Source organism: Myotis myotis, unplaced genomic scaffold, assembly GCF_014108235.1.
Source record: "Myotis myotis isolate mMyoMyo1 unplaced genomic scaffold, mMyoMyo1.p scaffold_m19_p_6, whole genome shotgun sequence".
NCBI lineage: Eukaryota > Metazoa > Chordata > Mammalia > Chiroptera > Vespertilionidae > Myotis > Myotis myotis.
Genome location: NW_023416368.1, coordinates 60998661 through 61013976, shown reverse-complemented (window position 1 = coordinate 61013976; position 15316 = coordinate 60998661). Strand labels below are relative to the sequence as shown.

At 37.5% G+C, this 15316-nt stretch overlaps 1 pseudogene; it reads right to left on the bottom strand.

Annotated features, from left to right (window-relative positions):
* Positions 1-6177: 6177 nt before the first annotated feature.
* On the bottom strand, positions 6178-7831 carry LOC118658474 (annotated as a pseudogene).
* Between the last annotated feature and the right edge of the window lie 7485 nt (positions 7832-15316).

Sequence of the window (15316 nt, the reverse complement as noted above, 5' to 3'; positions counted from 1 at the left end):
ATCAAATTTTAGAAATGAATTGTACTAAAGATACGAATTCAGGTAGCGAAAAGACACGTACCAATATTATATTGTCTGTGGCATATAAGGTGATAAAAACATTTAAAATATGTTTTAAGATATTGTTTAAGAATCATTTTTTTAACACACAACCACTTTTAATGGCTCATAATCTGATAGATCCATAACAATTGAATAAATTATTATAAAATTTCTTCTAAATTATCAGTTTGAGTTTTTCTGGAAAGATAATAAAATGCATTTTCTTTGCTTCAATATAGAAACTTATAAAAACATTTTATTAATTATCATGTGCCCCATAAAAAAATATATCATGGCAGAATAAAACACAGAACTAAGAAATATTTTATTTTATTTTTTAAATATATTTTATGGATTTTTTTATAGAGAGAAAGGGAGAGGGATAGAGAGTTAGAAACATCGATGAGAGAGAAACATCGATTCAGCTGCCTCCTACACACTCTCTATTGGGGATGTGCCCACAACCAAGGTACATGCCCTTGACCAGAATCGAACCTGGGACTCTTCAGTCCGCAGGCCAACGCTCTATCCTCTGAACCAAACTGGTTAGGGCAGAATTAAGAAATATTTTAAAGAATTATCAACATCCCATTTTAATAATCTATTTAAATGTGGACTACTTAAAAATACAGTCAGTTCTTGTCATTTTCAGTGGTTATTTTATAAACAATCACTGTGAACAATGAATTAGCAAATACTGAACCACTGTTTCTGGGGAAATACTGGATTAGGTTCCTGCGAGTATCTGGTCACATTTCCATCAATTGATCAATGAATAACTTTGTTTTATGTCTGTTTCTGTTGACAGACACCTTATTTAATACATATTGTTGCTTCATTAACTCTAAACCCACAATTAACAGCACTATAACCCATGCCTGAATGACACATCTAATAAATATGCATATTTTCTCTGTAAGACTCAGCACAGCTTTCTTGTACTTGGAAATGCTAGATAGCACTTCAGCACTATGCGTGGGGCCAGGTTAAACAGTGAAATCACCAACAAAATGCAGAAAAATGTGGAAAATGTGGCACTAAATAGACTGCAAAAAAGGAGACTTGTTCACAGAATGGGACTTGAAGCAGAGGGCAAAGTCCCCTTGTTTGACCTCACAGGGAACATGTGCATCAGTGATTCTAATGTGTTCCCCTGTGCATGTGGACAACAGTTAAAGTGCTGAGGCTATTGTTTTTGGAGTTACAAATAAATGTTAGTGAGTAGGTAAATTTATAATTACAGAATCTGTGAATAATGGCTGAGCTTGAATACATTTCAAATGATAACTTTGAAACTTAAAGACAGTAATCTTTTTCTGACTCCTACAAACTAGGTTAATTTGATACAATGCTGACAAATGATTCTCCTATTCGAGCCTCCTCCACCTCACTGGTCAGTGTTTACCCTGTTAGTTAGCCACACGCCAGTAAAGCTTCACCTTGACTTTCACCTTGACTCGCCACCTTTCTATCTCCCATGTGGTTCTTCAATTTATAAGCCCAAGCACTTTAAAAATAATATATATATTATTATAAATCAATATATATAATTGATTTCAGAGAGGAAGGGAGAAGGAGAGAGAGATAGAAACATCAATGACAAGAGAGAATCATTGATTGGCTGCCTCCTGCTGGGGATCAAGCCCACAGCAAAGGCATGTGCCCTTGACCGGAATCGAACACAGAACCCTTTAGTCCACAGGCTGATGCTCTATCACTGAGCCAAACCACCTAAGGTTCAACTCTCTATCATCTTAAACAACATTTTCTTAGACCATGTTATGTTATTTAGCAAGTTTTCCTTTTCTTTCTGTTGTATTTAGAAATCTTTGAATAAATCACATCTCTGATGACATGGCTCCATCTCCCTATTAGCCCTTAATTCTTAAAAAATCTGGCCAATGCATACATACAAAATCCAATTAAATTTATATTCTTCACTGACACTGGACCTCTTTTTCACCAAATCTGATGATTTTGGCTTAACTCTCATTTAAACATGAAACACCTTACTGCCACTCTTCAATGCTTTTGATCACTCCATGAATCCTGCCTTTCTTGCTTGTTTTACATTGTTCTATATTGCTGCTGTTTCTCTCTGTAACCATCTTTTCTTGTTCTTCTTTCCCACTGTTAGCAGGTATTTCTAACATCGGGGATATTCAAACATTTTACAACCTGGAAATAAATTCCTAGGCCCAAGGTGGAGCCTCTCCTGGCCAGCATGCCACGTCAGCAAACTGAACTTTTGTGTTCCTAACGCTCTGTTTGACTATGAAAGGTGGTCAGTTCAGTCAGCCAATCCCCAATGCCAAGCCAACTCTGGGCTTTATATTTACTTCCTTGTTCTGTGATCTTTCTAAATAAGACCAGGTGTGCAACCCCAGCCAATCACGCCCTGTTTCTGCATTGCCTCCGCTAATGCTCTATAAAACTCACTCTTGCCCCAAATCCCTTGGGAAGAGTGCTCCATTGCTCATGAGGCACTGAACCCCCTTCCCCAATCCATGAACTGTTTTCCCTTGAATAAAGAACATCAAACTCGTGACTAAATTGTTTTAGTGTTGTCTTTTGACTACAACCCACAATATCAAATACATTTTACATCATTACTTAGTACGCGCGCACGCACACACACACACACACACACACACACACACAAACATAAAAATAATTGAAATAAGTTTATAAAATAATTCTTCCCCTTATTAATTGCATAGCACTCTGATATCAGGTTTCTATTCTATTATATTTATCAAGATTACTAAACAGAAATCTCAATTAAATTGGAATTGGGCGGGCCTATAGGGGGAGTTCTCATACTCTACACTCATTGTCAATTACCCCTGACCAGGGACAGATGTACTTTCCATCTCCAGCAGGAATACATTTTTCTATTATACTATTCCTTTGATTCTACTTCAGAAAATAAGCCACAACACTGCCGTTCTCCACAGCATTTCCTCAATCAATTGAGATTTTGATTTCTGGCAACTGTCATCAGTTTAGCTCAAATTCACTCGAAAATTCTCTACAGGTTTGGACCTTTCTTACATAAACTAAAAGGGGATTTAAAAATATTTGTAAAGTATAATATTACAATTGAAGCTGAAAACAGAGTTACTGAGATTTTATAAAAACAAGCCATGTCTTTCATGAAATAATGTGTATTTAGAAACATATGAAGTATAACCTTAATTAGCCAAATTCTAGTCAAATTTGCTACTTCATATAGAGTGGGGCAAAAGTAGGTTTACAGTTGTTCATATGGAAAGTAATACAATAACTAACAAATAATAATACAAGAATAAACTCTGTATTTCACTCACAACTGTAAACCTCCTTTTACCCACCTTGCATTTCTGTTTAATTGAGGGATTTCTAGTAGTGTCAGACCATTTCTTTTATAAAGCTTTCCTGTCATCCTTCTTAATTTGCAGCCTGAGGTTCTATTTAAATTGGATAGCACTAAAAGTGACTAAGTTCTGAATGAAGAGCAAAGTGGCTGTGTCATGATCTAAATACATTAGCTTTATTGCAAGAACTTTGGAACATCCATTTCATTTGGATAACGATATAATTTCACTTATTTATTAATGCCTGCTTGTATGCCAGTAACTTGAAGCCTTTTACTGTAGTTTTAAAAAACATTATTTTTAAATTTGACAATAGTCCAATTTTTTTTATTATTATTATGAGGCCGGTATTTGAGAAGTTTTTAAAAACTTCAGTAGGGTGTAGAAAAAGAGGCATCCCTACAGATCTTCTTCATCACATGGTTAGAATGTACTGGTAGGTAGGCAGTCCTTAACGTCTTTGCTTTTCCTGGTGGATTGTAGTGTTCAGATTGCTTTGTCAGGGAGCAATACATTCCCAGTAATTCAAACATGTTTTGAGCACAAGAAAGTGTTTTGACAAAATCTGAAAATGCCTTGTACTTAGAGACTTTGGTAACCCATCTAAGTCATGATCTCTTCAAGATTTCCAGTTATAAACCTATGACATTGTAAGTAAGCACCAATGCTACAAAGACTATCTCTTGAAAATTTGAAATCTCATAGAATTCTTTTTTAAAAGATGTGCGTATGTCATTCTTTTTTCCATTTCTTAGACCTCACTAGAAAATTCACAGAATTTACTATTTATTTTATATTGATGAAATATTTCTGACAGCAAGAAAGCATTCTATTTTTTAAATCATTTTAAACTTCACGCAAGGATATGTTTTATTGATTTGAGAGAGAGAGAGAGAGAGAGAGACCTCAATATGAAAGAGAAACATCCATCCCAATGAGACCGAACTTGCAACCTAGGTATGTGCCCTGACCAGAAATTAAGTCTGCAACCTTGCAACCTTTTGGTGTATGGGACGACGCTCCAACCAACTGAGCCACCCAGCCAGGGCAAGAACACATTCTAAATCAGTGGTTCTCAACCTTCCTAATTCCGCGACCTTTTAGTACAGTTCCTCATGTTGTGGTGACCCCCAATTTCATTGTTACAAATTGAACATAATTAAAGCATAGTGATTAATCACAAAAACAATATGTAATTATATATGTGTTTTCTGATGGTCTTAGGTGACCCCTGTGAAAGGGTCGTTTGACCTCCAAAGGGGTCGCGACCCACAGGTTGAGAACCACTGTCTAAACTGAATACTATTATTACCTAACAGAAAGCATTTCTTTCCTCCATATCTTGCATTGATAACTACATGTTTAAATACAGCAAGAGAGCATCTTTGCTTTAAACATTTATGGTAATTCATTATTTTAATAACTGCTCATTGAGCACTTTCTAGGTGCTAAGCCTTGAAAGAGTTATTTGCCTTATAGGACAAGTAACACAAACTTGGTCATTTCAAGGACTGTACAACCTTAAGGATCATACAGAATAAGAACCAGGAGACCTGAATTCCTGCCCCAGCTCTGCCACCAATCAGCCATGTTGGTTTATCCCCAATCCTTCAATGATGTTCTTCAAGCTCACTTTTAGCTCACAAATTCCAGAATTTTTCAATGAGAATACTAGTATAAGTAAACAATTCATTAGATATGACCACTAAGTACCAGCATTTGGAGTAACATGAATATGTTTTTTTAATATATATATATTTTTATTGATTTCAGAGAGGAAGGGAGAGGGAGAGAGAGAGAGAGAAACATCAATGATGAGAGAATAATTGATTGGCTGCCTCTTGCATGCCCCCTACTGGGGATCGAGCCCACAACCTGGGCATGTGCCCTTGACCATAATCAAACCCGGGACCCTTCAGGCCAATGTTCTATCCATTGAGCCAAACCAGCTAGGGCTGAATACGTTTTATTATTATATTTAGTTTTACTTTGAAAGGACTTTAGGCATCTTTTAGAGATGACTTTTCCCCACAAATATTGGAGTCTGGACTACTCCAACCCCAATTCTTCATCTTGCTTTACATGTCTGCATCATTTGAACTCTGTCTCCAGATATTCAAGCCCTCCTGGATTTTTCCCATTACTCCCATAGCTCGTTTTTTTTTTTTAAAAAAAGGTTCAATTATACCATTTTCTCTTCTAAGAATCATCTTAATTTTTTTAAATGGCATGCCTAAGAGAAATATTTAGAAAAACATTTCCAGGCAGAGTTGAATTTAAATTATCCTCCAAATACTACATTCAGTCCTTTTCTTACTGTAATATTTTATCTAAAGGCACACAAAAAATAATCAATTGCTTTTATTATGTGACTGCAAAGTATCAACTCTACTGCCTTCAATAAAGAACCAATAATTACTTTTATAACATTAAGTCATCTGTAAAGATAATAGCAATTGAGACTTTCATGCACCTATGACTAATCCATTATAAACCAAAGTCAATCTCTTAAAATGCAATTCCAGAGTAAGTGCCATTACAGTGATTACAAATAAGAAAAAAGGAGAAATTTGGCTATAGATGAAAAAGGAAAATTGATTTTATATTGTGGGTCAATATAAATAAATAAAATTATATCCTCCCCCCCATATATATATTTTGTGTACAAATAACTGTATGCTCCATTCCATTCTCTTTAACAGGGTAACTCTTTATAAAAAGATTGGATAACTCTCAAAATTATGCTTATTTTTCTATTTCTATTAATTTCCTGACATGTTTAACCTAAGCAAGAAAATATTTTCAGCAAATTGAGCAATCGAAAACTCAAGTAAAAAGTCAAGTAGGGACTCAAGTGACTTGAAGAACTCTGACAAGTTACATATACATATACCATGCTGCTTTAAGTTTCCCATCTCTTCTTTGCTTCAAACCACCATGCAAGCTCCTCCTCCCTCCTCCTCCTCCTCATCCCTCCTCCTTCTCCTTCTCCTCCTCCTCCTCCTCCTCCTCCTCCTCCTCCTCCTCCTCCTCCTCCTCCTTCTTTTAGCAGGTTGTCAATTTTTAGCATCCTTTTGGCTTTTACAAAGTTGTGACAGGTAACTGCTTTGGCAGTTTTTGCACCAAGCTCTCCAACAGGTAGCTAGTTGCTGAGTTCCTCAGACTCCCCAATATCCCACTCCACAGCCTTGACTATGGTCTTTTCAAGGCCCAACCTGTCAATTTTTTTCTTTATTAACAGGAAGTTCAAACCTATCCTTGACTCCAAAATACTGAGTACGCTCCTTCCACTGGGTTTCACTTGAGGGCTGTTCACTGTGAGATTTTTCTTCATTCTTCACTTTACCTATTCTGGAGCATTTCCTTTGTTTCCTTCTGAATTTTGAAGTTGAGGTTTTTCTGTTCAGAATGTTTCTTCTGCAGTTCTTGAAATTTAATCCACACATTTAAGAGAATTCCAGAAAGACTCTCTTCATATGCATTTAACAATGGATTCTGCTTTAGTATTTGGTCCATCTGTAGGGAAATCTAAGCACTCTGTTTTTGCAATGGTCTCATAATGTTTGTCTTCCTGTAAGTAAGTCTAGAGTTCTCTAATGTGCCTTCATTTTCAGAATTCAACCTGACATCACTTTCTTTTAAACCAGCTGCCCGGCAGCCATCTGCTCATTTTTTAAAATCTTTATTGTTGAGAGTATTACAGATGCCCCCATATTTTTAATAAAAGCCATTAGCTTCTTCCTCTGCCTGCCTCTATATATTTTAGAAATAAGTGCTTCCTCGCTACTCTTATTTTAGGTCCCATCAATCACTCTACCAAGAAATGGCTTCCACTATAATAAAATTTTAAATTTCCTTTTTGTATTTTTATGTGTTTGTACAAAGTTTTCATTAGATATTTTGACCCAGTGGTCAGTAAGCACACATTGATACCCTGAGTTCAAGCCTTTGATTATTATTTGGCCACAATGCTCATTTTCTTATAATGGTTTGTCAAGATGATACATGATTGAGGTTTGGCCATGAGGCCTAAAATTGAGAAATTCCTCCTGTCTATGGATCTTATATTGGGTTCAGCAGAAAGCAGAGCCTGAAGCATAGAATCATATGCTACTACTTACTTCATAAGTAAATGCAATCCCAGCCAATGGGAGCATTAGACAGGGGAAGTGAAATAGGGCAGGAGAAAGTGATAATGGCTAAACGTGACTACAGTCTCACAGGACTGCCTTCTGAGTAGCCACGTGAGCTTCACCTTAGAACATTCCATCTGGGCCAGGACAGGGGGAATTGTTTATCTACTATCTCCCTTTCCCACTAGTCAGAAGCTTTTATGATGAAAGCTTACATCCCTCACACTTCTGAGCTTTGCCTTCATGAGTGCTAAGCATCCCACACTTGTAGGCAACAAAGAAGCCCTTTGGCAGGGGCATAAGGTGAGTGGCTGTCTGGTTGCACCTACGTGAAGTCTATCGGAGTCTGTAACTGAGTAACTCAGTAATGGTTGAAACAGAGAGACTGAGAGCATCTGCAGTGATAAGTGAGGGGTGTCTGATAAAATGTGGAGCATTCACATCTTTTGGGAGAACAAGTTTTTAACAACATATCTACAAAATCTATTATGAGATCTATGTTGTAATCTTTTTTTTTCTACAAATGGTACATTGCAAAACAAGAGGGAGGTAGGAAGGAAAATGGAAGAGAGCAATAGGGAAGGAGAAAAGGAGATAGAGAGACACAGAGACAGAGATCGAATTATGACATGCCCTCTCTGCTGTTCTAATTCTACCCAGAGAGGTAATTATCCATTCTCAACAATGCGGTGTATTCCCTTAAAGAATGGTTGTTACTCTTTCATACATTTCACCCAGCATTTTTTACAAAAACGGAATTATGAGCTCTGGCCAGGTGACTCAGTTGGTTGGAGTGTCATCCTGTGCACTAAAAGGTTGTGGGTTTGATTCCTGATCACGGCACTTTCCTAAGTTGTGGGTTCAATCCCTGGTCAGGTCACGTATGGAAGGCAACCAAATGATGTTTCTCTCATATAGATCTCTCTCTCTCTCTCTCTCTCTCTCTCTCTCTCTCTCTCTCTCTCCTCTCTTTCCTTTCCTCTCTAAAAATCAATAATAGCATATTCTTGGGTGAGGATTTTTAAAAAATGACACATGTATTTGTCAGTACCTTGCTATTTTCTCCTTAGAGGTTTATTTTATTATTAATAGGTTTACTATTATTTGAGTTAATCCTTGGAAAGGGGACATTAAAGAAACAGCTAGTTATAAATAGCTCTCTAAAGCACTCTCTAGGTAAGGCCAGGACTTCCCTTTCCTAACCCAGGTTTTTGTTTACCAAGAAACCTTGTCTTGGCATCAGAATGAACCCCAGCCTCTGACCTTCCTACAGGAACCTTTAATCACTGTGGGCATGTCCCACATTCAAAGGCCACTGCCCATCCACTGTGGGTTCTTTACAGACCAGTGCTTACAGCCTCAGTTTTGTTGATTAGAGCAGTAGAATGTGTGGGGAGACAGCTAATTTCAGAGGAAAGGATGTGTGCTGGTCAGGCTGCTGACATTCCAGGATAGGAGGCCCAGAGCATAAGAATCTCAACATATGTGGACGTGATGATGCAGTTACCTATCTATCCACTTGCACTATCAAAGCTGCTCTGCTCCAGCCGGGACATTAAGAGATAGATATCATAACCATTTTTATCTTGTCCACAAAGTTTTTTATTATCATCTGTTCAAATTATCTATTCCTGCATAACAAATTCCCCAAACTTAATATCTGAAATGACAATATCTTTTTTTGCTCATATATTTTGGAAGTCAGGAGTTTGGACAATGTGCAGTACAGAGAGCTTGCATCTAGTCTGATGTGTCTGGGGCCTCAGCTGGTAAAATGTGAAGGAATGAAGGTGACTCAAAGAACTGGAGGCTTCTCCCCTCATAAAGTCAGGCATTAGAACTGGGATGATTTAAAGCTGAGCTCAGCCTGGACTGTCCATGCTACATGTGGCCTCTCAGGATAACTTGGGAATCTCAGAATGAGCTGTGGTTCCCAGAGAGAGAATCTGAGAAGAGTGAGTGCTCCAAGAGACCAAGGCAGAAGCTGCAGGGCTTACTCTGACCTGGCCTGGGAATTCCGGCCACACCAGCTTTGGAGCATTCTGTTGGTTCCAAGTGGGTCCCTAAAACCAGCCCAGATTTCCAGAGAACAGCATGAGAGCCCCACCCTTAATAGGGGATGGCACAGACACAGTGCTCAAAGCAGGTGCAATGTGAGATGTTGTTGAGGCCAAACTGAAAAAAGACAGTCTATGCATATCACCCTAAAATACTGCACACTTAGTCAACACAGGAAGTCATTGGTAAACAATATTACACACCTAAAGGTGAAGAAATTAAAGAGATATACTTACAGCTATACAAAGATCAGGACCTAGAGGAAATGAACAATTGACCTATACTATGGCTATAATACTACCCCATATATTAAATTCTGGCTACAATTTTTCCATTAAACACTGGTGGAAGAGTAAGGTTATTTAGTGGCCAATATACTTGACCTAGTGGTTAGGGGCGATCAGGCAGGCAGGCAGGCAGGCAAGTGATTAGGAGCCAGCAGTCCCGGGTTGCGAGAGGGATGTCTGACTGCTGGTTTAGGCCTGAACCTGCAGGGATTCCTGTGGGATCAGGCCTAAACCAGCAGTTGGGCATCCCCTGAGGGGTCCTGGATTGGAGAGGGCATAGGCCAGGCTGAATTTCATGCACTGGGCCTCTAGTCAAAATATAAGCACCAATCCCAAGGTGCACTGTGAGAGCAAATGCTCCATCATTAAAGCTTTTAAAATATCTGCATAGTAATGGCTGCATGATGATTACAATAATAATGGTGACAGCGATTCCTGGTATAAAAATGATTATAATGTTCTCATAGACAATCATTTTTGTGGCTCTGACAGTTTCACTGCATGTTATCAAAGGTTCAAACAAATTCTCAAGCAGCTTCTGAAACTCAAGCTAAATTTCCGTATGCAAAATAATTATTTCATATGTCAAGAGGAAAATAAATAGAACAAGAATAATTGAATAATGATTTTTAAGAAATTCAGTAATATATTCTGCATTGTTTCCTGGGGATGATGAATTGTCCAATGTTTACCACTGGCCATGTAAGATCAGGAAAACATTTGTTAAAAAAAAATATATATATCAGTGGGGATGTCTCATTTTTAAAGCCATTGTTAATTACTCCTTTACATTTATTTCTTCTTCTATCCAGGAGGATTAAAAACAGTCAAGATCACTATACACTATACTGTTTTACATATGAGGACATAGAGAAGCAAAATTTGCCACACCAAAATGTGTCTCTCTGGCATGAGAAACATTTTATTTTTAATAAACAAAAGGCTCAGGTAGAACCTTCGACCTTCCCAAAATTACCTAAAAGAATTTAAGATAAGGGCTGTCTGGGGAAGAACTATCACCATGGACAGCTATAGCATAACATGAACTAGGTGTGACAGACAGAGGAACCTATAGCAAGGCTATGGGATCAAAGTCCTCTCTGTGACCCACTGTCTATAAATAGCCTGGCAAACATTTGTTTACTAAACACTAACTCTTATATATCCCTGTGAACTGACTTATTTCCCTTTGAAGTCCCAGATTCCTACCTTTTTCCTTACTCCAAAATGACATGTATACCTGCTTTTGCCTTTCTGTCTCTGGAATTTTCATTCTTATGTGAATTCCCCAGTGTATGTATTAAAACTTGTTTTCTCCTGTTAACCTGCCTTATGTAATTTTAATTATTTGATCAGTCATAAGAGCCAAGAGGGGAAGTGGGTAGGGGATCCCTTTCCAGACAAGGAACTGATCCCCCCCAAAGAGATTCTTCCTATCTTACTTCCTGTTCTTACTATCACAGGTCTAAGTGTCTTATCTAGAAGGGAAGATTATGGATTCATGAAATTTAGCGCTATTATATGATGGTGTCTTAGAATTTTATGGCATGATTCTCAAAATTCAAAGACTCCAAAAGCTTTCAATTACATGATCTCATTTTTATCCCACCATATTCCTGGGGTTGGGGAGATCTGGAATATCACCTTGATTTAACCTAGGCAAGGTATGAGGCACGAGAGAATTAATGAACACATGGCAATGGATCATGGCATGATGGAAAGGCTAGATGTGGGCTTCAGTGTGGATTCTGCTGCTCTCTGGACCATTAATCTAAGCTCCATAATCTTTTGGTGCTTCTTCTCCTTTCTTCTAACTTGGGGATGGGCTATAGCTCCAGTATCTTGAAGTATCCCTGTAGCTCAACTCTCTCTTTAGAGCATAAAATGGCATTCAATAAATACTTGTAGAATACACAAATGTGTAAGTTAATAAGTGAATGAGTGCATGAAAACATTGGGACTAAAATTTAGCGTGATTAATTTTCAGGCCTTTGCCCTGTCCGTTTCCTTTATAAACATAAAAAAATAACTATGTGAACTTTCATCATGATAAGAAAGTCCCTCAGTGTCTGAGGGGAATTTGTTTTAGGATCCCCCCACCCCAAAGATCCAGGGATGCTCATGTTCCTTATATAAAATGGTGTAGCATTTGCATATAACCAAATGCACAACCTCCTCTATATTTTAAATTATATCTAGATTAATTGTAATTGATTGAATCTACAGATGTGAAACCTGCACATACACAAGGCCTACTATACTATTACTAATAACAAACCCAAGTAGTAATAAAAATTAGAACATTCAATAATTATTTCAAAATAAATTAAAGGAAAACAACTACCAGTTACTTTTAAGAATTTCACACACCAAAAAAAAAAAAAAAAAAAAAAAAAATGACTAACTATATATCTTGGGAACTGAAAAATGAAGAAAGTGCAATATTTATGTTATGCCAAAATCCTAATGCAAAGTTTGTGTGGTAAAGCTCCTAATTAGAAGCTTAAATTATAGACTATATTTGGAGGATTGACAGAGATGTTCCTTTTTAAAGGGCAAAATATGTTTTGACTAAATGAATCACTGAAAAGCATGTTTTAAGAAACATTCTCAAAAATTCATAAGTTCATCTGTTAGACAAGAAATGCAAAGTATATTGGCTAATATAACCTTTTCTGTATCTCATTAAAACATCTTGAGAACAGTTCATTCTGAATACTTTGTTGCCTCTTTTAAAAAAATCACATAACCTACTTTAGTTGAAAATATAAACTTTCAGTAAAATTGTTATGAATTTAAACCACTGTTAAAATATCATTGAATATACAGAGCACTATGATTTGGGAAATCCCAGTTCCACAAGATATTTAGAAAAGAATTATCATCCATGAATTCAGAATTATCATCAATTAAAATACTTCCTCCCTTATGATATGTATTACTGAATGGAAAACACCATTGCTGTAACCAGTTTGGCTCAGTGAATAGAGCATCAGCCTGCGAACTGAAGGGTCCCAGGTTCAATTCCAGTCAAGGGCATGTACCTTGGTTGCGGGCACATCCCCAGTAGGAGGTGTGCAGGAGGCAGCTGATCAATGTTTCTTTCTCATTGATGTTCCCAACTCTCTATCTCTCTCCCCTCCTCTCCGTAAAAAATCAATAAAATATATTTTTTTAAAAAGAAAACACCATTGTTCTTAGATTGCTTAGTAAATATCTCATTTTAAAAAATATTTTGCAAGAGAAAAAGAAATGTTTCTAACATCTTTCTCTTGTATCTAAAGTTTTAAAGATGCAGCTGATGAGGAAAATAAGACATTTTTGGGGGTGAGACCAGCAGCCTGACTCTGTACCTAATTAGTATCCCTAATGCACATTCCTGTTAGCCTATAGTCTAGTCCAGCCGTGGGCAAACTACAGCCCGCGGGCCGGATCCGGCCCGTTTGAAATGAATAAAACTTAAAAAAAAAAAAAAAAAAAAAAAAAAAAGACCGTACCCTTTTATGTAATGATGTTTACTTTGAATTTATATTAGTTCACACAAACACTCCAACCATGCTTTTGTTCCGGCCCTCCGGTCCAGTTTAAGAACCCATTGTGGCCCTCGAGTCAAAAAGTTTGCCCACCCCTGGCTGTAGTCACTGCCCTTCCTTAAATAATCTGGTCTTGCCTATTTACCTGAATACTCCCATTTTACAGAGGCCATAAACCATGAACCATACACAACCCCCAGAGTGGGTTATCAGCCCTGTCGCCAGGCCAGGCCTTTAGGTGTGGTCTCATGGCCCCCATCCCAACACATGGGGCTTTTTGCAAAGCCCGCGAAAGGTCTGGAAGTTTGATCCATGTATGGGGGATAAAGAAACCAAAGGGTATAAAGAGAAAGCTTCCTCCATATTGGCTCACTCAGGATTTGGAAACAGGCTCCCCTGAGTCATGGTACTAGTACATCTGGAAATAAATGGGTTTTTCCTGATTCTCCGGGTACTCCTGTATATTTTTTGGACACCTGGTAAATTCTGTAACACAACTAGCTCTGTACTTTTTAATGTAAATTCAAAACCACAGTAAAAATGAATTCATTCAGAGTCTCAAAGTACTTTATAAGCAATAAGTGGCAAATGCTGAGATTATTCTCACATTACAGAAAACCTACTATAGCAAGGACTGCTATATTCATTAATTCTATCCTCATAAATTTTCTTAAATCCTTTTGGGAATCACATGAGCGATAACTAAATCAAAACATATCCATATATTTATTCAACAAATAATTATGAAGTATCATATGAAGAGTTTATTTACATCCTTTGAGTGCTTATCAAGATGAAGAAGATATGGATTCTGCCATTAAGAAAACTTAAAGACAAATGGACAAAGAGGACATGTAGCTCCTACAAGGCAGAAAGTAGTGAAACATACAGATAAAGTGGGAATTTAGATTAAGAAATGGATTGAATTACTTGATATTACTGGGAAGAGAGAAAGCTCTGAGCTCTATCTTTAAAATATGGGTTTGCTTTTTGTCATATGGGCATGAGGAGAAAAGCATTCTGGGACACTGAGGCAGGAAAAAGCATAAGCAAGGACTCTGAGAAAGGAAAACATGTGGTGAGTATGTGCAATTGAAGCAGCTTAGTTCAGCAGGACGGAAGGTTTGTGAATAGAATAGAAAAGATAAAGGGGGTAATGCCTAGACACCTCATAATTGAGGGTCCTGAATCTAAAACAATGTAAGTTAGACTTTATGTTGTATGTATTAGGGGATCCACTGAAAAGTCATTAGTTGGGGAAGGACTAACAGAACTGTATTTCAGGAAGTTTTATCCCAACAACGCGTAAAAACTAAATAAGGAAGAGCCAGGTGTCAGGAAGAACAGTAAAAGCTTCTATGAAATGGGCCAGGAAATTAGATTCTGACCTAGAGCTTAGTCACTTGGGATCAAAGAAAAAACTAATGGGAGCTAATGGAATTGATGTGTGAGGCAAGGAAATGGGCAAACAGAAGATGATTTGGTGACTGGATGGAGATCCTGCTGACAGAAGTGGAAAACTGGGAGAGAGAATGTTAGGGAGGGACACGCTGGCCAAAAGAACAATTACTGAACACCTCCAGACACAATTCTAAGCTCCTTGCTTGTGTTATCAGAGTGCAACTGAGGCAGTTAAGGTGATTTGCCTTAGGTCACACAATTAGTAAGTAAGATTCTGGAAAGATAATCAGTTCAGTCTGTGTCATACTGAGTTAGAGGAAGAGGTATAGAATGCAGGTGACAGTACTGAGTAATAAATTCGAAATACCAGAAAGAGCAGTAGATACACAACAAATCTGGGGTGAGTCGCATGCAGAGTGAAAGCCATTAAATTACAGAACATTAATGGAAAGAACACAGCATTAAAGCAATAAGGGGAAAAGGATAGTCAAAGAAAATAGTATTAT